The sequence below is a fragment of the Ursus arctos genome, chromosome X (genome assembly GCF_023065955.2).
Source record: "Ursus arctos isolate Adak ecotype North America chromosome X, UrsArc2.0, whole genome shotgun sequence".
NCBI classification, from domain to species: Eukaryota; Metazoa; Chordata; class Mammalia; order Carnivora; family Ursidae; genus Ursus; species Ursus arctos.
The window spans coordinates 79,885,709-79,912,194 of NC_079873.1; the positions used below are offsets into that span (position 1 = coordinate 79,885,709).

General features: G+C 38.3%; 1 pseudogene; it reads left to right on the forward strand.

Moving 5' to 3' along the window:
* Nucleotides 1-1,937: 1,937 nt before the first annotated feature.
* LOC125281162 (ER membrane protein complex subunit 3-like) lies at nucleotides 1,938-23,856 on the forward strand (annotated as a pseudogene).
* Nucleotides 23,857-26,486: the final 2,630 nt, after the last annotated feature.

Below are 26,486 nucleotides of genomic sequence, written 5' to 3' on the forward strand. Positions count from 1 at the left end.
TCAGTGTTGATGGTCAGGGGGGTGGGGTGGTGGTGGTGGTGGAAATGGCATCACCCCATTCTCTCATCCCCAGAACAGGGAGTTTGTGCCCACCGCTCTTCAGGAAGCCCTTACAGAAGAGCAAACAATCACTCCTCTTGTGTCCCTGGCTTCTGTCAGATCCTCAGCTCCCCGCTTTCACAGTGTTTGTGTCCAAGCTCTCTGCCTGCCAGGCTGCACAGTACTCCTGTGTTTTATCTCAGGCATGCAGCTGAGTTTCAAACTTCAAATTTCAGGGACCCATGTATCTGGTCCTGTGCTGATCCTCTGGGTGGGGGTCTCACTGCGTTTTTGCTGTTTGCTGGCTTGTCCCAGAAAAGTGGTCCTATGGCACACAGTAGTTCAGAATTTATGGTAAAGTGCAGCAAAAAGCTGGCATCAAGGTTTGCTGCCCTCAGCTGGTGTCTTTGTTCCTATGCTAGGGAACAGGGCAGCATGTTGGTGCCGCCAGTTCTTTTGTCCCAGGAGAGGCCATGCCACCACCCCCAGATGCACTCCAAAAAGGGGAACTGTTTCTCCCTGTGGGACCCAGGGGATTTTCAGACTATGCTGCCCAATCCTGGGTCTCTGCCCTCCTTCCCCACAGGAGCACCGCTAAGCCCATCAGGCATGACCCCATGATGGTGTGGACACCTAAAACTTCAGCCTTTGCAATCCATTGCTTATAATAACGTCTCTCCTTTCCCCAGTCAGTGGTTTTGGGGACGTTTTTCTTGTCCAATCCCCTGCCTTCTCTCTCTCTGTCTGTCTCTCTCTCTCTTTCTCCTCTCTCTGTGATCAAGGCTACCTTCCCTTTGCAGCACCTGCAGTTCTTTTCTCCCCTTAATCAACCCTGCATAGCTCCTACCTTCCACAAGGTGGTCATTTTTCTACCTACAGATGTGAATTTTTGTCCTCTCAGTCCTCAGCTCCATTTCTTGGGTGTTCAGAATGATTTGATATTCATCTAGCTGTGTTCAAGGTGTGAGACAAGCTTAAGGTCCTCCTACTACTCTGCCATCTTAACTCCTTCCCCCAGAACAACTTTTTTTAATTTTGAGGAAACCTAGTTTTTCAATTTGTTCATTTCTGATTTTGATTTTCCCTCTGATGTCATATCTAGGAAATTTTCAGCTAACCTAGGATCACAAGATTTTTTTTTCTGTTTTTCATCTAGATGTTTTATACATTTAGCATTTATAATTAAGTCTGTGATTCATTTTGAGTTGACTTTTGTATATGGTGTAAAACATGGATCACAGTTGATGTTTGTATGGAGGCCCATTTGTCCCGGCACCATTTGCTGAAAAGACTTTTTTCTCCATTGAATTGCCTTCATGGTTTTGTCAAAAGTCAGTTGTCCATATATGTGTGAGTCTATTTTCGGACTCTTCATGTTGTTCCTTTGATAGACATTTCTACCTTCATCCCAATACTACACTGTCTTGTTTACTGTGGATTTATAACGAGTCTTGAAATAGGGTACTGCTTAGCTTCCAACTTTATTCTTCTTTTTCAAGTTATTTTAATAGTGTAGGCTCTTTGCATTTTCACATGACTTACAATAAGACTTAGAAGTAGCCATGTAGGGGCGCCTGGGTGGCTCAGTCATTAAGCGTCTGCCTTTGGCTCAGGGCATGATCCCGGCGTTCTGGGATTGAGCCCCACATCAGACTCCTCCACTGGGAGCCTGCTTCTTCCTCTCCCACTCCCCCTGCTTGTGTTCCCTGTCTCGCTGGCTGTCTCTCTCTCTCTCTGTCAAGTAAATAAATAAAATCTTAAAAAAAAAAAAGAAGTAGCCATGTAGAAGCAACACAACTTGGTAAACTGGCAATAAGCAGGTAAGCAAATCAATAGGACAATTTCATATGGGAATAGGTGCTTTACAGAAAATAAATAAAACCATTGAGTAGGAAACGATGGGAACAGGGATTATTATAGATGGGGTTGTCAGTCAAGCTCTTTCTCAGAAAGTGACATTTGAGCTGAGTTTTGAACAAGAGGAAACCAGGCCTGGGCTAACCCTTTGGTTTGCAATGTGCATGCCACAAGTTGTTCCCGGAACAGATGACAAGCTCAAGTGACTGGAGCCTGGCACATAGCATGCAGATCATAAAAGATAAGGTAGAAGGGCAGACAGGAGCCACATCATTTGCACTGTCTAAGGGATTGGAGTCATTCTAGGGGTGGAGAGTTACAGTATGGGAGTGACATGACCTGATTCATTTACTCTTAAGGTGACTCTCCTACTGTGAGGAGAATGGACTGGACAGGGACAAGATGGCTGTGGGAATAACTTGTAGGTGAGTCTTGCAGACGTCCAGAGGAGGGACGACAGTGGATTGTTCCAGTGCTGTAGCAGTGTGCAGTGGGAGGAGCTGGCTCTGGATAGGTTGTGTTGTAGGTAGGAGAGGCAGGACCTAAAGTGGCTGTGGTGGGGGTATGTGAGGATAAGGCAGGATCCTAGATGAGCTCTTGGCTTTTTCTTTGACTACATGCAGAAATGGTGGTGCTGTTTCCTGAGATTTGTTGTTCCACGTCCTTTGAGTCATCTTCATAATTAGTTAGGTATCCAACAATGATTATAGTGCAGGTTACTGATTTAAAACATGCATCAGTTGAAGAACAGGATTCAGCTGTAAGAATATTAACTTTATTTATTTATTTTAAGATTTTATTTATTTATTTATTTGAGAGAGTGAGCGAGCAGGGGGAGGGGCAGAGGGAGAGAGAGAATCCTGAAGCAGACTCCCCGATGAGTGTGGAGGCCAAAATGGGGCTCATCCCCGCACCCTGAGATCATGACCTGAGCCGAAATCAAGAGTTGACCACTTAACTGACTGAGCCACTCAGGTGCACTAAGAATATTAACTTTTATTAAAGACACATGAAAACCTTTTGTAAAACTATCAACAGTGTAAGAATCCGAACTTGCATATATTTTTAAAAACTTCTAACATTTATTGAGCTGTTACTGTGTTCCTTGCACTATTCTAAGCATGTTCACATGTTAACTCAGTCAGTTCTCAAAACAACAACCCATGAGGGAGGGTTGATTTTTCCCTCATTTTATAGAAGAGAAAACTGATGCACAGAGAAGTGCTTTCACTCTTCCAGCGTTCAGAGACAGCCAGCTGTTCCAGTGCCTCTGCAGTAGAATTTTAAAATGATGTGATTCCTGATCATTTATCCTTGTAAAAACCAAAACATAGAAAAGTGAAGTCACTGACGCTAAGCCAAGTCAGCAAACAGGTCCTTAACACGAACTTAATTACATTTTCACCCTCCCCAAGAAATGTAGTCTTAACTAGACAGTCAGAAATTTTCTGATCACTGCCAGTAAGGTAATTTGTCCCTGGGGAACTAGACACATTTATTGCTACTGGTTTGGTCATTGTTTCTTATCCTTTTCTGTGCATGGAGCCTGTAAGTGTATATCACATTTTTTTTTAAAGATTTTATTTATGTATTTGACAGAGAGAGAGACAGCCAGCGAGAGAGGGAACACAAGCAGGAGGAGTGGGAGAGGAAGAAGCAGGCTCATAGCCGAGGAGCCTGACGTGGGGCTCGATCCCATAACGCCGGGATCACGCCCTGAGCCGAAGGCAGACGCTTAACCGCTGTGCCACCCAGGCGCCCCTGTATATCACATTTTTATAAGCATATACATCATCTTTTTCCATCCTGGGCTTATCCTCTGTCATCTTTTTTTTAATAGATTTTATTTATTTTTTTGAGAGAGAGAGAATGAGCAAGGGCCTGGGTGGGAGGGGCAGAGGGGGAGGGAGAAGCAGACTCCCCATTGAGCGCAAAGCCCAGATGTAGGGCTTGATCCCAGGATCCTGAGATCATGACCTGAGTTGAAGTCAGATGCTTAACTGACTGAGCCACCCAAGTGCCCCTTATCCTCTGTCATCTGATAGATGATCACTGGCAGGGTTTTTTTAACTTCCCAGCTTTAAAAAATATAACCAATTGTAATATGTGTATTAGTTTTCTTCCCTGTTCATAGGTAAAAGGTAACATACATTACACCAGTGTTGTGCAAGACATTACAGCAGAAATGAAATTGTCCTGTTTCTGTGATGTCCAACATTGTAGCCACTAACTACCTGTGGGTGTTGAGGACCTAAAATATGGCTATGGCCACTGAGGAACTAATTTTTTAATTCATTTAAATTTAAGTAGCCCTGTGTGGCTATGGCTACCATATTAGCAACAACTCTACACATTTTTTTTAATTTATTTATTGGACAGAGATAGAGACAGCGAGTGAGAGAGGGAACACAAGCAGGGGGAGTGGGAGAGAAAGAAGCAGCCTCATAGCAGAAGAGCCTGATATGGGGCTCGATCCTATAACGCCGGGATCACGCCCTGAGCTGAAGGCAGACGCTTAACCGCTGTGCCACCCAGGCGCCCCATCTCTACACATTTTTATGCACCTTTCATTTTTCACTTAAAGTATCCTGGAGATACTCCATAGCAGTACAGAGAAGGAGTCCTCATTGCATTTCTAGCTGCATAGTACATTGGGGTGTACATGTGCCATAGCTTCTTTATCCAGCCCCCTATTGGTGGACATCTGAGTTGTTTACAGTCTTCTGCTGTTACAATTTTTTCTGTAAGGGATGACCTTGTACTTATGCATTTTTATCTTTTGCATTGTTTCGTTAAGACAGATTATTAGAAAAAGACTACTGGTTCCAAGAGGAAATACATATATAATTTTACTAGATAGCGTTAAAGCCCATCCCGAGGGTTTGTACCATTTTATATTTCATTCAGTGATGCATGGGAATACCTATTCCTCACAGATTATCTAATTGGTGAGAGAAGGTAGTGAACTTTTTTTCTTCGTATGCCTGATTATGAGTTAGGTTAAACAATTTTTACATATTTAAGCACCTTTTATTTTGGTGAAATTCCTGTTTGTATCTATTGCCCCTTTTTCTTTCTGGTTGTGTTTTTGGTAGTGTTTTTGCCTTCACTTTTTCATGACTATATATTAAGGATATAACCTTTGTTTGTAATGCTGGTTGTAAATATTTTTTCTAATTTTTGATAGTTCATTTTACCTTGCTGTGGCTTTTGTTTTTGGTGTATAATTTTTTAAATGTTTAATTAAAACTTTTTGAGTATAGTTGACACACAATGTTACATTAGTTTCAGGTCTACAACATAATAATTTGACAAGTGTATACTTTATGCTATGCTTACCACATGTGTAGGTACCATCAGTCACCATACAGCACTATTATAATGCCATTCACTGTATTTCCTATGCTGTAACTTTCATCTCTGTGACTTATTCATTTCATAACTGGGAGCCTGTATCTCTCACTCCCCTTCACCCATTTTGCCCACCCTCCCACCCTCCTTGACTCTGGCAACCATCAGTTTGTTTTCTGTATTCATAGGTCTAATTCTGTTTTTTGTTTATTTATTGTTTTATATTTAGATTACACATATGAGTGAAGTCATACGGTATTTATCTTTCTCAGTCTGACTTGTTTCACTTAGCATAATACCCTCTAGTTCCATCCATTTTTTCATAAATGACAGATCTCATCCTTTGTTATGGCTAAGTATTATTCGTATATATATATGTGTGTGTGTGTGTATGTGTGTGTGTGCATTCATATATATATATATGCTATATATATATGTATCACATCTTTTATCCATTTGTGTATTGATGGACACTTAAGTTACTTCCATATCTTGGCTATTGTAAATAATGCTGCAGTAAGGACAGAGGTACATGTATCTTTTTGAATTAGTGTTTTGTTTTCTTTGGGTAAATACCCAATAGTTGAATTATTGGATCATATAATAGTACTGTTTTAATTTTTTGAGGAACTTCCATACTGTTTTCTACAATGGCTATAACAATTTACATTACCAACAACAGTGCATGAGAGTTCCTTTTATTCCACATCCTCCCCAACACTTGTTATTTCTTGTCTTTTTGATTTTAGTCATTCTGACAGATGTGAAATGCTGTCTCATTGTAGTTTTTATTTGCATTTACCTGATAATTAGTGACGTTCAACATCTTTTTATGTATCTTTTGGCCATGTTTATCTTTGAGAAAAAATGTCTACTCTGCTTTTCTTCACATTTCTTTCTTAATTAGATTCTTTGGTGTTTTTGGTGTTGAGTTGCATAAGTTCTTTGTTTATTTTGGATAGTAAACCCTTATTGGAAATAATCATTTGAAAATATCTTCTCCCATTCAGTAGGTTGCCTTATTGTTTTGTTGATGGTTTCTTCACTGTGCAAATGCTTATTATTTTGATGTAGTCCCGATAGTTAATTATCGCTTTTGTTTCCCTTGCCTTAGGAGACGTGTCCAGAAAAATGTTACTATGGCTGATGTCAGAGAAATTATTGCTTATGTTCTCTTCTGGAAAATTTATGGTTTCAGGTCTCACATCTGAATTTGTTTCAGTTCTCACATCTAATCCTTAATCCATTTTGAGTTTATTTTTGTGTATGTTGTTACAAAGTGGTTCAGTTTCATTCTTTTGCATGTAGCTGTCCAGTTCTTCTAGCATGATGTATTGAAGAAACTGTCTTTTTTCCGCGTTGTATTGTCTTGACTCCTTTGTCATCTGTTAATTGACCGTGTAAGCATGGGTTTATTTCTGGGTTTTCTATTCTGTTCCATTAATCTATGTGTCTGTTTTTGTGCCAGTACTGTACTCTTTTGATTACTACAGTTTTGTAATATATACTGAAATCTGGGATTGTAATACCTCCAGCTATGTTCTTGTTTCTCAAAATTGCTTTGGATATTTGAGGACTTCTCTGGGTCCATGCAAATTTTAGGATTATTTGTTCTAGTTCTGTAAAACATGCTGTTGGTATTTCAATAGGGATTGCCTTGAATCTGTAGATTGCTTTAGGTAGTATGGACATTTTGACAGTATTAATTCTTCCAATACATGTGCATGGAATATCTTTCCATTTGATTTGTCTTCAACTTCTTTCACCAATGTTTTGTAGTTTTCAGAGTATAGGTCTTTTATTTCCTTGGTTAAGTTTATTCTTACATGTTTTATTCTTTTTGGTGCAATTATAAATGGAATTGTTTTCTTCACTTCTCTTTCTGCTACTTCATTATTAGTGTATAGAAATGCTACTGATTTCTGGGTATTAACTGTGTATCCTGTAGCTTTACTGAATTTATTACTTCTAGAGGATTTTTGGTGGAGTCTTTGGGGTTTTCTGTGTATAGTATTATATCTTTTGCAAATAGTGACAGTTTAACTTCTTCCTTACCAATGTAGAGAACTCATTTTTTTTTTTGTCTGATTGCTGTGGCTAGGACTTACAGTATTATGTTGAATAAAAGTGGCAAGAGTGGACATTCTCGTCTTGTTCCTGATTTTAGGCAAAAAGCTCTGTTTATTATACCATTGAGTATAATATTACCTGTCTGTTTTTCATATATGGCCTATATTGTGTTGAGGTGTATTCACTCTAACCCCACTTTGTTGAGAGTTTTTATCATGAATGAATGTTGAATTTTGTCAATCCCTTTTTCTTCATCTATTGAGATGATCATATGATTTTATCTTTTGTTTGCCGTCTGTATGTCTTCTTTGGAAAAATGTCTATTCAGGTCCTCTGCCCATTTTTAAATAATATTTTTTGAAGTGAATCGTATGAGTTGTTTATCTATTTTGTATATTAACCCCTTACCAGTTATCATTACTTTTTTGTTTGATGTGACTTCTGATCTTTTTTACCTTCCTGTTTGACATTGGAATAGTACCCTCCCACTGATCCCCAGTAAGGAGACAGCAGAGAATAACAGATTTTAAAGATGGGTCTACTGTAGAACATACTGAAAACAAACTGAAAATATATTGTGAAGGCCATTCGATACAATACAATATGAATGCACATAATAATAAAAATGACAGTTGAACTTTTAATGATCTGTTCTGATATATTAATATAACAATGATTATTATTTATTATTTCCTTCCTTTTGCCTAATACTAACATAAGTGCTAAACCTATACTTACTCATTATTCTTCACCACAATTTATGAGGAGCAGCTATTGTTGACCAACTTTCAACATCAGGGAACTGAGGCACAGGGTGGTCAGGGATAGCAGTTTCAAGGCTTAGATTTGAACACAGACTGTATGGCTCCTGAGTAAATATATGTAACTAGTATATACTACTTCAGCTCACAACATAACATACAGCACATTGTTAATCACAGCAAAGCAACAAATCCAAGAAAGAAAGAAACAAAATGAATGTACTTGATTTGTTTCATGGGCTGTTGTAATAAATACCACAAACCAATGGCTTAAAACAACAGAAATTGAGTTTCTCACAGTTCTGGATGGTACAAGTCTAAAACCAAGGTGTAGTACCATGCACATTTAGATACTAGGGAGAATCCTCCTTGCCTTTTCCTGGCCTTTGGTGGTGACCATCAATTTCTGATATTTCTTGCTTGCAGCAACATCACTCTCCAAGTTTCTGCCTCTGTCATCACATGGTCTCCATGACTGTCCCAGTCTTCAAAGGCATTTTCAACTTCGTATAATGCCACGTGTCATATGGATCAAAACCTGCCTTAATGACCTCATCTTAACCTGATTACATCTGCAAAGACCTTATTTCCAAATAAGGTCCCATTCATAGGTAACTAGACTTAGAAACTCAACATAGTTTTCTGGGATAATAGAACTGAAAACAGGTACCTTGATTTTTCCCAGTTGACTAGAAAGAAAATATTACTTCAAAAGCAAAGAGAATGGATTAAAGAAAACTAAAAGGAGGGTAGTGCCTACTTCTCCTCTGAGTCATCCCACTATACCCACAGACACAATGAAAGGCAATGCAGCAAATGTCCTGCCAATGATTGTTATTGGTGAATGGATCAATATGACATTTTCAGGTTTGTTACAAACAAGGTCCCATTTCCATTGACCCTACCTTTTAAGCCTATGTTACAACAAGAAATTGAACTGTTCACATTAGATGTATCCTGTGTGAATTCTGCATCCTCAAACTTCTTCAATGTCTTTGTGCTTCAGAACATTTAATCTGATTCTGGGCCAAGATAAAGCTCTGACTAATCATGAATGATGCAAGAGCAGATAACTGGAGGCTTCATGGCCATGCCCACAGACATAAGAACACCTTCAAGACAGAATGGGAACCTTTGGAGTTGACAGATCACCAATGGGCACCAGATGATGTTGAAGAGTAGCTCATGGTGAAAGATTTCTACTTTGAAAACATGTTAAAAAATATTACATGCCTCTATTTTTTGAAGACCAAGGAGAGATGTTGGAAACTCAGAGTCATGCTTAACTTTGTACATTTTCTGTGAGCTGAAGCCTCTCAGAATAAAAAGGAGGATGCATGAGCTGGCAGGTGTGCAGGAAGGATCATTCTACTTTGAGCCGGGATCCTGCTGATGTTTGAAAACTAAAGGAAACATGAGAACTGGTGCTGGGTGACTCACCTGGAGATAGCTATTTTTGAAATGTTTTAAATTTTCCTTCTGGTGAATCTAGTAATGAAAATCAGAGAAAAGGGAAAAAGTGAAGCTAGTGATAATACACAAAGTTTAGCAAAACTTCAGTCTGTAGAAAAACATTGTCAATTATAACTAATTATTATGTGCTGTCAGTTTCACTTCTAACCACCATACACTCTTGATTTCCTGAAATCCAAACACCCTGCATTTTGCCCTTAATTTTTTGTTAGTGTTTGTATACTTTTTTTACACAAATAATGCATTTTCATTACTGTAAATGTAGCAACTGTGGATGAGCAAAGTGAAGCTCCTTGTGTTGATCATTTGGAGCCTACAGAGAAAATATGTCAAAACTTTATTCAAATAAACTTTTCAGAGAGAATGCCTAGAGTCAACAAACCCTTAGCCTTAGCAAACCCTCTATATTGCTTAATAATGTTCAGCTAAAATCAGTGATGCTGAGATATGCCAGATTTTCAAGTGCCTTTGGAATCATGAAATACAGGTTAAATAATGCGAGCTCTTGGGTCACCTGGGTGGCTCAGTCAGTTAAGCGTCTGCCCTTGGCTCAGGTCACAATCCCAGGCTCTTGGGATCCAGACCCGCATTGGGCTTCTTGCTCAGCAGGGATACTGCTTCTACCTCTCTGCTTACTGCTCCCCCTGCTTGTGCTCTCTCTTTCTCGAATAAATAAATAAAATCTTTTAAAAAAATAAATAATGTGAGGTCTTAATCTGGAGTTCAGAATATATCAAATTCATTGACAAATCAGTGTTGCTGTACTGTATATGGTTACTCAGTTGAAGATATGACCCGCTTTCTAAGTTACTCTGTATAAGAGATGGTTAACATATCTACGTGAGAAAGGGAAGAAGGCAATTGCTGGCAAACACACAATTAGCAGTTTGTCAAGGATAATTCTATCTGGATCAACTGTCCCAAGGAAGAGGCAAGCTGCCATTTCTGTACCAAAATGTGAATGAAATTTGCATGTTGGATGTTGTAATCAAGAAGAAGCAGCTCTTGACTTAACAAATTAAACCACCCAGTTATTTCTTTAAACATTTTTGATTGATTATGTGTGTGTATTTCTATGTCTCTTCCAGCTCTACCACCTCTAGTACATGCTTACAGTCACAGCTTACTCTCAGTTCAGACCAGAGCTGGACTTCCAATCTCCAGTTTAGATATCCCGGAAAAGTTTTTAAAAATATATATTAGAAAAATGATAGATACAGATGGGATGTTCCATGCTATTGAAAATGCAGAAAGCAGGCTGATCCCATGAAGTCATACTCCCTACCTCCAACTTCCCTCCCTTTAGTGGAGGCCCCTGGTCTGAGACTCTCAGAGCTGCCATCCAGGATCTCACCACCAGGTAACATCACATTTATCTCCATTTTTGTAGTTCCTTTTAAATGGAAAGGAGTACATTTTGCAAAGAGTATAAAAATATCATGAAATGGTTTGTTTACTATTTTACAAATTTGGCTTGGAAAAATTATATTAAAGCAGAACCATTTGCTGTTGACCACAAACTGCATTGCACTCATTGATTTCTCTCTTCACTGTCCTTCAGTGTCCCCTCACTGTCAGCTGTTGTGCAGTATGGACACAAGATCCCCATCAGAGAACAGGGCATTCACCCTTCATTACCTCACCCCTGTACAAGCTGCACACGTCTTCACCCACCCGATGTCTTTTCATCCCCTGTCCATGACACAGGACACACCATTCTTTGATGTCCCAGCCTCTTTTAGTCACCTACCCCTATTCTGCCCCGCATCACTGTTGAAATACTTGCCACAGTTGGCCAAGGGTTACCACCACACCAGGTGTTTTGGTGTATCTAGGCCCTGGAGTATATGCTTTCATAATTTTCTTATACCTACTAGTTTTTCATACAGAATTAGAATAATTATCGATAGGTTCAACCACAGGGTTTGGGAGAGATTATTGTTATTTTTTGTTTGTACTCTTTGCAGACCCGTCTTAGGAAAAGAACTTTGAAAATGGTGGTCCTTTGGTGCCACCTTGTGACAAAAGCCTGAACTGCAGCTTGAACATCTCCAGGAAAGTGGAAGGGAAGAGATGTGATGGCTTATTGATGGGCGCTCTCCGTATGCTTTATATAAATGGAATTATAGAATATGTCATTTGCACATTTGGCTTCTTTCACTTGGGCTAACGTTTTCAAAGTTCATCCATATTGTATCATGTATTAGTATTCTATTCCTTTTTGTTTTCAAATAATACACTGCATTTTATTTATTCATGCGTTAATAGGTAAACATTTGGGTTGTTTCCATTTTGGCATTATGAATAATGATGCTATGTACATTATTATACTAATATTTATGTAGACATATGTTTTCACTTTTCCTGGCTTTGTACCTAGGAGTGGAATTGCTGAGTCATATAGTAACTCTCTGTTGAACTGTTCGAGGAACTGCCAAACTCTTTTCATGACCCTGACAGTGTTGAGAAGTGTAGGCATAGGCTGTTATTTTTCTCCTGATTAGTATGTGGTTATGGGTTTTGAGAAAGCAAGCCACAGAGTTGAAGTGCCCTTCTCATCACCTCATATTTAGAGGAGGTGATACCCACGTGACATCACTGGGTCACTGAAGATGCTGGCCCTCATCACAGGGTTAGGGTGGCGTTTGTCTAGTTTCTCCAGTGTACAGTGACTATTTTCCATTCACTCACTCTGTTCTTTAGAAGTGAGTCACTAGGTCTGCCCTGTCCTCAGCTATGAGAATCAGAAGGAAAGTTCACCTCATGGAAGCAAGGTATTTACATGTATTATTTGGAATTTTTAAAAGACAGTTTATATCTTGTGACCAATTTTTTTATTAATTGAAACATTATATATATATTAATATGTATTCATGTATACTTATTTTGTAGGTTTTTAAAAATATATATACATCACAAAATGAAGTCTAACATTATTCTATGGTGCAGAAAATGAATTTTGACTGAACACTCAGGAAACTGCAAAAGAGTTCTCTAACTCCACCATTATAGATCACCACCATTGTATTGTCTAAATATGGTGTAGTAGACAGTGCTTTCAGACAATATATTTAACCACGGCAAAGTTTGAAAAATATTATAATTTTACATGATTTTATTGCATATGTGGTTTCTTGAGGAAGAAATAAGAAACAGGTTTTTGAAGAAGAAATAAAAAACAGAGGTTCAGACAGAGGTTATTGAAATAATGATAACAAATTATTGCTAACACACAAGAAACATAACTGAAAAATCCTTTTCAATAATAGAAAATGTGTCCTTCTTTTGAAAGTCCATTGTCTAAAGCATAGCCTTCCAGTTATCTGACCCTGGCCCTATGGAAGGTATTTTACAACTCTTAAGTTTTAGGTAACTGATCTCACTGCAATACATTTCTAGTCTTAGCCAAGCAATTGCATTGGATTTCCTTTCCCCTTGGAATAATATTTGTTTGTCTCCATTTGAACAATCACTTCAACATTCCTGATCTGTACATGTGACAAAGGGGTGGTGTTGAATTGTCAAGTGTAATTTCTGCAGAAGCATGGGGGACCACCAACCTGTTAGCTAATGTGTGAAGACTGAGTTGGAGGGAAGTTCCCGGAAGGTGTGAATTGAGTATGGAGAATTGTTCTTAGAATTTTGATGCAAAGGCAAAAAACATATGTAAAGAAAAAAGTCACTAGAGATGTGAAGGGCCCATGACGTTAAAGCATACTTTAAAATAATCAATTATGGGGCGCCTGGGTAGCGCAGTCGTTAAAGCGTCTGCCTTCGGCTCAGGGCGTGATCCTGGCATTCTGGGATCGAGTCCCACATCGGGCTCCTCTGCTGGGAGCCTGCTTCTTCCTCTCCCACTCCTCCTGCTGTGTTCCCTCTCTCGCTGGCTGTCTCTCTGTCACATAAATAAATAAAATCTTTAAAAAAAAAATAAAATAAAATAATCAATTATAAGACATTGGAGCAGGTAAATCTTAATGGGAAGGAGCCATCTCTTCTTAGATTTAACATCTGAATTTACCATACCACCCTATCCACACTTTATGCGCTTCTTTCCTTTCTGGAGAAGGCTAAATCTTAACCAATGAACTGGTTTGGTCTTAATAGCTGTTAACTGGATAAATGGATGAATTGATGGACAGATGAATGCAGGAAGTGCGAAACGTGCCGGAAATTCACAGATTTTTATGCCTTAGGGCAAAGCTCTATTTTTGGTGACTATGATGACTCTTTAATAGAGACAGATGTGTCCTAGCGATGTCCAGAGCATGTCCCACCTTCGGATGCCTGGAACTGGGTTGGGAGAGTACATCCTTGCAGTGGGGGCAGATCTGTCCTGGGTTGTGGGAAGACAACAGAATCCAGATCCAAGTAGCCTCTTTCCCAAGAGGCTTTGGGGCTCAGTGCCTTGGGCTGTCTCTTATGTAAAGCCATTGAGGTCCCGGCGGTGGGGGCTGAACTGCACTGGGGTGTGGGGAGACAAAGGAATCCAGATCCAAGTTGTCTGTTTCTTGCTTTGGGGCTTGGTGCCCCCTGTTCCTCCTAAGTAAAGCCTGACCACAATGAGTGTGAGTCCTGCTCCAGGGGTGTCCTGGAGCTGCTTTCCTTTAAAGGCAGAGGTGTAGGAGGGAAGACAGGTAAGGACTCTGAGCCCCAGCTTCCCCATCTGTACAATGGGGATGAGAATGCCTCACCCACAGGATTGCTGAGAAAAGTCAGTGATCCACAGGAGCAAGCCCCTGGCTCTGTGGGTACTGCAGGGTTATGAATGCCTGTATGAATTCAGGCTACTTCTTATTCCTTTTCAATTTTGTTGTTAGGGGATAGACTAGGAAAGGAGAAGAAAAAGTCCCTGGTGAGAAGTCCATTGAAACATGTTGTTATGACCACGACCCAGTTGTATCAGTGTCATTGTCAGTAACCTAGTGCCTAGCATGGTACGGAGCACATGGTTACACCAGTAAAGCATAATGATTTCTGGATCTGTCTCTTCCTGTGCAGCTCTTCATACCAGTGGCCCAGCTCATACCAGGTGCCTGAAGGAAGCAGGTTGTGAAGATCTGTGTCCTGATGGCTGCTGAAGCTTCTACTTCAGATTCAAGGACAACAGTCCTCAGGAGACCCCACCCCCTCACATCCCTGGTGGCGTATGATACCTGGCACATGTGAGTTCACAGACCTGAACAAAAGTATGTTGTGCAATAGCTTTTGTGAGGTTCAAAGGTTATCCTAAAAGTAGAGAAGCTACTTTGACCACATCATGGGAGAAGAGGTTTAGCAGGTGAAATTTCCATTAGCAGCTACATGCTGTGTAGTGGCCCTTGAGGCCCATCTAAGAGAAGTTCTCTTTTGTCTGAAAGCAATGAATGAACCAGTTTGACAAACACTTGATTTTTAACATGTACTTGTGATAAATATACATTTATTTTTCTGACCATATAAGTAATAATAAATGAGTTCTATGTTCCCTAAGAAGAATGTGAAAATATGCCATTAGTTAGAAGGGTTCTTAGCAATTTAAGATTGTAACATGGATTCTTTCCTGGGAACCATGGTTTAACGATTTTACAATGAAATTTTTTTAAGCACCTAAAATTTTTGACTGTTAGTTTGTAATGGTGCCAACACTTTGGAAAACAGTTTGTCAGTTTCTTACATTAATCCTACACCCACCATATGATACTGCTGTTGCACTCCAAATGTATTTATCCAAGAAAATGAAAATATATATCCAACAAAGATTATACACAAATGTTTATAGCACCTTTATCTACAAAAGCCCCAAACTGAAAAAAAGCAACAATATCCGTGACCAGTTGAATGGATAGAACTAATTGTGGTATATCCACATTAGTGGATTAGTGGAACATTAGTGGAACATTAGTCAACAATTAAAAGGAAGGAAATACTGATCAATATCAATCTAGAAATAATGAGGTAGAAGGAAAGAAGAAAAAAAATACATTGTATGATTCCAGTCACATAAAATTGTAGGAAAATAAAACTAATCCATAGTGACAGAAGATCAGTGGTTGCTTGGGAATGGAGATGGGTGATGTGGAGAGAGGCTGAAGAGAGGTAGATAGGGGCATTACAAAGGTCTACAAAGAAGCTTTTTGAGGTTGATAGATATGTTCTTTATCTTGACTGTAGGATTGGATTCACAGGTGTATATGTATATAAAAACTGATTGGAGCATATGATTTAGCTATTTACAGTGTATTATATGCCAAACATGCTTCATTGAAGTATCTGATATATATTTATATATTTATAATTCTCTGATGCAATTAAATGAATTTGGTGAAATATTCCACAATTATGTTCTCACAGCATTAACAGACCCACAATATATCTTATAAAATTGGCCCCACTACATATAACCAAGTAGAAACCATCATTTGCAAAGAAATTTATCCAAGTACTTATAGAAAGTTGATGTTCATTTCTATTTGAAGTACAAAAATAAAAATATTATATATTAGGACAATAATTATAATAATATTTAAGAGTAACTGGTTATTTTATGGAAAGATGCTGAGTATCATTATTGTTTTTATTTGAGCTGGGATCCCCTTTTATGTTTGGAACTAGAGGAAATATGAGGATTGTGCTGAGTGACTTACCCAGAAATACTTATTTTTGAAATGTTTTAAATTTTCCTTCTGGTGATTCCAGTAATGAAAATCAGAGAAAGAAGGAAAACTGAAGCCTCTGATAATATACAAAGCTTAGCAAAAAATCAGTCTGTGCAAGAGGCATTGTCAATTATTCCTCAATATTATGTGTAGTCAGCCTGACTTCTAATTACAGTAAACATTTATTTTTTTGAGATCCAACCACCTCGCATTTTACCTTTAACCTTTTGTTATTGTTTTTAAACTCCCTTTACACAAATAATGCATTTTCATTACCAAAAATGTAGCAGCTATGGATGAGCAAAGTGAAATTCCCTGTGTTGCTTATTTTGAGCCTACAAAATGATATTGAGCAAATGTGTCAAAGCTTTATTCAGATTAACTCTTTTTAGAGTGAATATCCAGAGCCAGGACAGACTTAGCATCCTTCCTTATTTCCTACTACTGTCCAATGGAAATCAGTGACCCTGAGACACAGCCGGGTTCTCAAGTGCCCTTGGAATCATCAAAAACAGGTTTAATGTGAGGCTTTGATCTGGAGTTCAGAATATATCAAAACCATTAACAAATCAGTGGTGCTTTAATGTATCTGGCTATTCAGTTGAAGAAAGACCTAATTTCCTAGTTATTCTGGATCAGAGAGAATTTACATATCTATGGAAGAAGGGAGAGAGGGCAATTGTTGGCAGACACATAGTTAAGGGTTACCCAGGAATATTTCCATGTGGATTAACTTCCCAAGGGAGTGGCAGGGTGTCATTTCTGTACCAAGATGTGAATGTAATTTCCCTGTTGAATGCTGTAATCAAGAACAGCTCCTGACTGTACAAATTAAACCATCCCTTTTTCTTATAAAAATATTGAAATATGGGTGTGTTTATGTGCTTCTAGGTTCTCTCCAGCTCTATCACCTACAGTACACCCTCATAGTTGTAGCTCACTCCCAATTCAGACCAGAGCTGACTTCCAGTCTCAAGTGTAGATAGCCAGATCATGTGGCTTTTTTATATCCTAGAAAATTGATGGTTGTAGAGGGATTGTTTGAGTTATGTGAAAATTCAGAAAGCTGACTGATCCCATGAAGTCAAGCTCTGAACCTTTATCCTCCCACCCCCTTTCAGAGCCCCCTGGTGGAGACTATAGAGCTGCCAACCTGGATCTAACCACCAGCTGACATCACATTTATCTCAATTGTTGTGGTTCTGGTTAAATGAAAAAGAGTACCTTTTGCAAAGAGAAAAAAAAAATAATCACGAAATGGTTTGTTTACTATGACCAAATCTGCTTGGAAAATTTCTGTGTATATTAAATGTAATCCATTTTATCTCTTTCCTCATCACTGTCAATTGATGTGCAGTGTGTACTGTATAGAAGGTCCCTACTAGAGAACAAGGTGTTCATCTTCCATTACCCCAACCTTGTACATGCTGCTCAGACTTTCTCCCACTCTTTGTCTGTCATTCCCTGTCCATGACACAGGGCACAACTGCCCAGATCCCACTCTGACACCCCATCCTCTCAGTCACCTACCCTCTTCTTGCCCTGCACTGCCCTTCGCATACCTGACACTGACTGCCAAGTCAGGCCACTGCCACCAAGGTGTTTCATCTTCCGCAGGCCCCGAAGTGTTTTTATCTTCTTCCTTTACACCTATCAGTTTTTTTCATACTGAATTAGAATCGTTGTGTATACATTAAATACCTGTTTTGTTTGGGTTTTTTTTTTGAGATTATTGTTATTCTTTTAAATCTTTGCACACTTGGAAGTTTCAGGATGGTGGTATGTTGGTGCCACCTTGTGACAAAAGCCTGAACTGTAGCGTAAATACTATTGAGCAGGAAAGAGGGCTGTGACTCTCAAAAACCATACAGAGCTTTCTGAAAGTCAGAATGGAAAAGGAAACTCCTTGGATATAGCATATTGATGGGCTCTCTCTGGACACTTTATACAAATGGAATCAGACAATATGTGTTCTTTTGCATGTTTGGCTTCTTTTGCTTAGCTTAACGTTTCCAAGGTTCATTCAGGTTGTAGTATGTATCAGTACTCCTATCTTTTTTTTAAAAAAAAAAAAAAGGTTTTTAAAGTTTAATTCCAGTATAGTTAACATACAGTGTTATAATAGTTTCAGGTGTACAATATAGTGATTCAACAATTCTATACATTACGCAGTGCTCATCATAAGTGTGCTTATCACCTATTACACCCATTTCCCCCATCCACCTCCCCTCCCAACCATCTGTTTGTTCTCTATAGTCAAGTCTATTTCTCAGTACTTCATATATTTTTATTGCCAAAATATATACCAGATTTTAATTATGCATTCATTAATTGGTGGACATTTGGGGTTTTCCACTTTGGGCTATAATGAATGATGCTACATACACCCTTGTCCAAGTTTTACTGTAAACATATGTTGTCATTTCTCCTGACTGTGTACCTAGGAGTGGAATTACTGGGTCCTATGGTAACCCTCTGTTGAAGCATTTCAAGTACTGCAAGACTGAGAACAAACGAATGGTTACCAGAAGGGAGGGGGAAATGGGTGAAATAGGTGATGGTGATTAAGGAGTGCACTTGTTGTGATGAGCACAGTGTGATGTATGGAATTGTTGAATCACTATATTGTACACCTGAAACTAATATCACACTGTATGTTAACGAACAGGAATAAAAATAAAAACTTAAAAAAAAAGAACTGCCAGAATGTTTTCATGACCCTGACATTCTTGAGGAGTGCAGACGTAGTTTGTCATTTTTCTCCTGATTAGACTGTGGTTATGAGTTTTGAGAAAGAACATCACAGACTTAATGTGCTCTTCTTGTCACATCATATCTGTGAAGACATGATCCCCACGTAAATCACTGGGTCACTAAGGATGGTGACCATCATCATAGGGTTATGGTGGAGTTTGCCTAGTTTCTCCAGTGTATAGTAACTATCTTCCATCACCTACCCTACACTTTATAAGTTCAATCACTAAGTCTACATTGCCCTCATAGGTGAGAGGTGGAATTAAAGTCACCTCATGGAGGCAGGTTATCTACATGTATTATTTGGTATAATTTGATAAAAACAGTTTGTCTCTTCTCACCTATTTTTATTAATCCAAGCATAATTTATGTCAGTATTTACTCATGTATACTGATCTTGTAGGTTATTTTTAATACACATATTTCAAAAGAAGTTTAACATGATGATTTTGATGGCACAGAAAAATAATCTAATACTTGAAACACTACTAAAGAGTTCCCTACATCCACCATTTTATATCACCAGCATTGTATTGTCTAAGTGTGGTATATTAGACAATGCGTGTACACAATATATTTAACCATGGCAGAATTTGGAACCACATTTTAATTTCATATGATTTTATTACATATTTGGTTTTCTTGAGAAAGAAATAAAAAAACAGCTCAGAGGTTATTGGAATGATTATATCAAATTATTGGTAAATGCAGAAAACATATTTGAAAAATCCTTTTCAATGAAGAAAAAGTATAAGGTATGTCATAGAAATTGTGTCTTTTGTTTGAAAGTCATTGTCTGAAGGACAGCCTTCCAGTTTTCTGACCCTGACTATATGGAAGTTATGTTACAATTCTTTTAAGTAACTGATGGCACCAAAATACAATCCTTGTCTTACCCAAGCAATTGAATTCTTTCCTAGGAAAAGAAAATCCTTTCCTTTTGGGGAAATACTTGTTTGCCTCCATTTGGACAATCACTTCAACATTTGTGATGTGTGCATATGACACGGAAATTGTTGTTGAGTTGGCAAGTATAATTTCAAGTGGAAACATGAAGGAAAACGGCCTCATTAGATGAGGGATGAAGACTGAGTTGGAGGGGAGGTGCAGGGGGTTGTGAACTGAATATCAAGAAATCTTACAATATTGATGCAAAGACAAGCATATATGTAAAGGGGAGAGTCACTAAAGATGTGGAGAGGGGCCCAGGGCATTAAAGCATATTTTTAAATAATCAATTATAAAAGACTTGGGCAGACTGAAATCTTAATGGGAAGAAGACATCTCTTCTTAGATTTAACAAGTGAATTTACCACACTAACCTTTCGGCGCTTTACTTCCTTGTTTGCATTCTGAAGAAGCCTAAAACTTATCCAAAGGGATAACATAACAACTTTGGTCTTAATGCCTACTAATTGGATGGATGGACGGATGGATGGATGGATGCAGAAGGTGTCAAACATGTGCTGGTAAGTCACGGATTTTTATGTTTCAGGACAGAGTTTTTAGTGCAGCCGATGAACCTGCAGTGCAGGTGGCTAAGAGGATGCAGCTTCTCAGAACTCTGCAACTGATGTTTGCAAGATGAGAGGCATTTCCTGTGTGGAGGACCCACCTGAACATCTCAGTTGCTATAGAAACCTGACATAATTGATAGGAATGTGACATTAATAGAGACATAGTAGCCTGGCATGAACAGCAGGTCCCACCTTCAGGTGTTTGGGACTGAGCTGTGGTTCTGGGTCCATGCAGTGGGAGGGGAGGTGATCCGTCCTGGGGTGTGAGAGAAAGGGAACCCAGATTCAAGTCATCTCTTTCCCTCTTTGAGATTTGGTGCTTAAGCTGTCTCCTAGATAAGGCCATTAGGGTTTTTCCAGGCCACAGTGTGTGTGGGTCCTGTTCCAGGGGTGTCCTGGAGTTGCTTTCCTTTAAAGGCTGGGGCGTGGGAGGGAAGACAGGTAAAGACTGAGCCCCAGCTTCCCCCTCTGTACAATGGGGTTGAGAATGCTTCACCCACAGGACCACTGAACAATCAGTGATACACATGAGCAAACCCATGGCCCTGTGGTTGGTTACTGTGTGATCATGGATGCCTATATGAATTCAAGCCATGTCTTATTCCTTTTCAACTTCATTGTTAAGGGAGAAACAAGTCAAAGAAGTAGGGAAAAGCTGTGAGAAGTCCACTATAACATGTGCTTCTTATGACCGTGGCCTAAATATATTAACGTCATTGTCAGTAACCTAGTGCCTGGCATGGTGGTTGCACATAGTTACACCAGTAAAGCATAATGATTTCTGGATTTGTCTCTTCCTGTGCAGCTGTTCATACCAGTGGCCCAGCTCATACCAGGTGCCTGAAGGAGGCAGGTTCTGAGGATCTGAGTCCTGATGGCTGCTGAAGCTTCTACTTCAGATTCAAGGGCAGCAGTCCTCAGGAGACCCCAACACCTCACAATTTATGTGTTTCATTTTCTCTTCTTTCTTAGGATATCAATTCTACTTTTTATTTTTCTTTTTAGTGGCTGCCCTTGGGTTTGCAATATACATTTACTAACCCAAGTCCACTTTCAGATAATACTATACTGCTTCACAGGGAGAGCAAGTACCCTACAATAACAAAGTTAGCCTAATTCTTTCCTCCATCCCTTATTTCATTGATGTTATTCATTTCACTTCACGTATACATAAGAATATATCAGCATATATATTTATATATAAGCATATGGAATTGAATATATTGTTGCTGTTTTAACTTTGAACAAACTATTATCTGTTAGATCAATTAAAAACAAGAAAAAGAATGTTTTATTTTACCTTCATTTATAACTTCCTTAAGGATTTTCCTTTCTTCATGTAGATCAGAGTATCTGACCTACGTAATTTTTTTCTCTCAAAGAACTTCTATTATTTCTTGCAAGGCAGGTTAACTGGCAACACAGTTCCTCAATTTTTGTTTTTCTGAGAAAGTTTCTCTGTCTCTTGTGAAGGATCATTTTGCAGATACAGATTTTGATGTTGAGGCAATTTTTTGCTCTCAATACTAAATATTTCACTCTTGCTTGCATGGTTTCTGAAAAGTCAGATATAATTCTTATCTTTGCTCCTCTATAGGAAGGGTGTTTTTTGCCTCTGGCTTCTTCCAAGATTTTTTCCTCTGCACTTGGCTCAATGTTAAACATTTACTAAAATGAATATGGATTATTTTTATGATTAAAAACTCTATCTCCTAAAACCTCTGCTACTTATGAAATCTTTCAGTTAAAAGGCATTGTAAGCTATAAAATTAATCAAGGCTTAGGGAAATGTTTATACTTTCTTCTTTCTCCCCTTAGGATAATCACTATCCGGAATTACATGCGTATCATTCCCCTGTATTTCTTTCTCACTTTACTCCAAGTGAGAGATTTTCTAAACAAAATATAGTGTTCTTTTTTATGATTTCATTGCATAAAGATGCACACACACATACATATAAACAAAGTAGGTGCCCCCATTCTCTGGCTTGCTAATTAAACACTGTGTGTACATACATACATTTTATATATATATATATATGTGTGTGTGTGTGTGTGTGTGTGTGTCTTATAGATAATATATGCATATAATTTATTTATGTATATAGTGTGCATATGTGCTTATATGTATAGTGTGTATTTATGCACACACACAGAAAACATGATCCTTACTCTCAAGAAAATGTTGTGAGACGTTCAAAGGGACACGTCTGTCAAGCTCCTGACACACTATTGGATGCATCACCCACAATGTTAGTTTTTGCTTCCTTTCCATCCCAATTGCTCTGAGCTTTAACAAGGATGTGTTTCTTAACCCATTTATTTCTGCTTTTACCTTTAACTATCTTTTATTCTCATTTTATAATTTACGTTGTTATTCTTTATCGTGCTTTTTGAATTGAGTGTTTAATTCATTTATTTTTATTGATAAAGGTATTTATTGTTTCATTTTTTTCAAACTTCATTAAGGTATAATTGAAATATAACACTGGTTTTAAGGAGTACAACATAATGATTGGTTATATGTATATATTGCAAAATAATTGTTATAATAAATTTAGTTAATATCCACCAACTCACATAGTTACAATTTTTATTTCTTGTGATAAGAACTTTTAAGTTCTACTCTTTAAGCAGCTTTTCAAGATACACTACAGTATGGTTAACTATAGTTACTATACTGTACTTTGCATCTCCAGAACTGACTTATTTTATAACTGGAAGTTGTACATTTTGACCACCTCCATCTTTTCTTTATTGAGGTATAATTTACACATCATTCTACATAAATTTCAGATGTACACCATGATGATTCAATATTTGTATTTTGCAAAATGATCACCACAATAAATCTAGTTAACAGCCATCAGCATACATAGGTAAAAATTATTTTTTTGTGTGATGAGAACTTTTATGATCCACTCTCTTAGTAACTTTTAAATATTCAGTACAGGATTATTAATTATAGTCACCATACTGAACATCATATTCCCGTGACTCATTTATTTTATAACTGGAGGTTTGGACCCCCTTTACCCATTTTGCCCACTCCCCACCCCTCATATAGGTATTTAATGCCTCAAAATATCCTCTGACGATTGTTTTAGCTAGATACTGATATGTTATTTTTTCATTACCATTATCCTGATCAAATTCAGCAATTTTAATCTATATTTTCATTGGGGCCTAAGGTTTGTTTAACACTCTAAAATAGAATCAATTTTCATGAATGTTCTATGCTTTCCCAGAAAGTAAGTATTGTCTAAAAGGCTTCATAATTCAGTGTCTCTATGTATAAGATCTGCCTTTGGGATTATGTTCTTTATATCTTCTCTACAATGACTAAATATTTTTCCAGTTGATCATTTTGGATTAAAGGAAATTTGTTAGAATCAACTATTATTACGGTGTTTCTTCTGTTACCACTTGCACCTATTGTAGTTTTTTCTCTGTGAATATTTTGATGTATTATTTGGTATATATGTATTAAAATCTCACATCTGGGATGCCTGGGTGGCTCAGTTGGTTAAGCATTTGCCTTTGGCTCAGGTCATGATCCCAAGGTCCTGGCATCGAGTCCCACATCAGGCTCCTTGCTCAGCGGGGAGCCTGCTTCTCCCTCTCCCTCTGCCTGATGCTCCCCCTGCTTGTGCTTGCTCTCTCTCTCTCTCTGACAAATAAATAAATAAATAAATAAATAAATAAATAAATAAAATCTTTTTAAAAAATAAAATAAAATCTCACATCTTTGAGAATTTTAGCTGTTAGCATTAGAAACTGCTTTTCTGTCTTTTACCCATTTTGATCTCAACTCTACTCCCCAATATCAAGATTATAACCCCTTTCCTGTTATTGACAATTGTCTGATATATATTTCCTTATTTTAAAAATTTTAACCTCTGAATTCCTTTTGTGTTAGATATTGTTCTGGATAAAGCATAGTTTTGGATTTTTCTTCAATATGCAATTTGAAAACACTTTTCTTTGGGGAGTTAAGCACATTTACATTTACTGATATAATCAATATCTTTGGTCATTTATGTTCTGTTGTGTCACATTGTTCATAAACTCATAGAAATGATATATTCTTACACCAGACTGAGTGCTTGATTTGTTTTCTTTTTTTTATTTAGTATTTAGAATGGTTGCTGTTTTGTTCTGGTGGTACTCTTATACTAAATCATTAACAACCCTACTTAATATCATTGATAGGGAATAAAGTCTTAAATGGTCAATAATGTGAACAGATTATTCACATAGTAAGCAATATACATACTCATTAACCTTAAAAAAACGTGCCCAATTACAATACATAAAGGAATGCAAATTAATTTGTTGAGCTATGAGGCTGAGTGAAAAAGATGTTTCTTTTTTTTTTTTTAAAGATTTTATTTATTTATTTGACAGAGATAGAGACAGCCAGCGACAGAGGGAACACAAGCAGAGGGAGTGGGAGAGGAAGAAGCAGGCTCATAGCGGAAGAGCCTGATGTGGGGTTCGATCCCATAACGCCGGGATCACGCCCTGAGCCGAAGGCAGACGCCCAACCGCTGTACCACCCAGGTGCCCCGAAAAAGATGTTTCTTAAGAGTATGTATAATGTAATAATTTGGGCAAAGAATATATGTAAATGAAAATATTTTGTTGGGGCGCCTGGGTGGCACAGCGGTTAAGTGTCTGCCTTCGGCTCACAGGGCGTGATCCTGCCGTTCTGGGATCGAGCCCCACATCAGGCTCCTCCGCTATGAGCCTGCTTCTTCCTCTCCCACTCCCCCTGCTTGTGTTCCCTCTCTCTCTGGCTGTCTCTCTCTCTCTGTCAAATAAATAAATAAAATCTTTAAAAGAAAAAAAAATAAAATATTTTGTTATATATTTATATATAAAATTTGTAGAACTGCATTCCAGCTTTTAAAGATGTGTGTTACACTGGAGTAGTGAGTTACCCTTTGTGAGCTTGAACTTGCTTATCTGTAAAATGGGCATATTGATATTTACTTCAGAGAGCTGTTATGAGAAATGAGCAAACCTTTAGAAAGAATCCGTTACATAATATTTCAGCAAATATGTGAATGGTCGTGGTTGTGTTCCTCCACTCACAAAAGAGGTGTCTTGAAAATGAACATCTCAGAGATCATTTAGATTGAACAGAGGGAAAAGAAATATATACATATTTATATGAGGGATAAGCTTTGGTGATATTTATTTGTAAGATGAATTACCTGAGGATGGTGGAAATGAAAAGGAAATCATCATCTCTATTTTTTCAGTGTTCCTTCTGATCTTTTTACCTTCCATTTGACAGTGGAATAGCACGTTCCTTTGAGTGGCAGAAAGGAGGCAGTACAGAGTAACAGAGTACTAAGATGTGTCTGCTGTACAATAGACTGAAATCAGGAGAAAAATTCCAAATGCAGTACATTCTTTGTTCCATCAATCTGCATACAGTTCTGCCTATTGCCCAGGTTCAAGTCTAGATCTTCTAATTAATATGCTTTCTCATGTCATGGTCTTAAGACTAAGATATTTAGTTTTCAGTGAAAGGCCCCTGAGTGGGTGAGTGTAGGAGGCATTTCCACTTGGAGGATTAACAGGCTCCTAGATGTTGCCATAGAAACCGGACTTCGACTTGGTGGGCCTGACCAATTTTATAGAGCCAGAGGTACCCTGGTGAGGAGAGCAGGTCCAGCCTTCAGGTGTTTGGAACTCAGCTGAGGGTGTGGTTCCATGTAGTGGAAGTGGAGCCTCCTTTCGGTATGGGGAGACAAGAAGGATCCCAGATCCAAGTCCCCTCTTTCTGGGTTTGGAGCTCTGTGCCTTGGCTATCTCAGTAAAGACACTGGGGTCCCAACTGGTCCCAGTGAGTGTGACTCCAGGACATCTCCGAGCTGCTGTCCTCTAAAGGCATGGGCCACAGGTGGTATGACAGGTAAGACTCCGAGCCCCTGCTTGCCCCTCTGCAAAATAAGAATGGGAATGCTTCACCCACAGGATCACTGAGAATAGTGACTGATACACAAGAGCAAGCC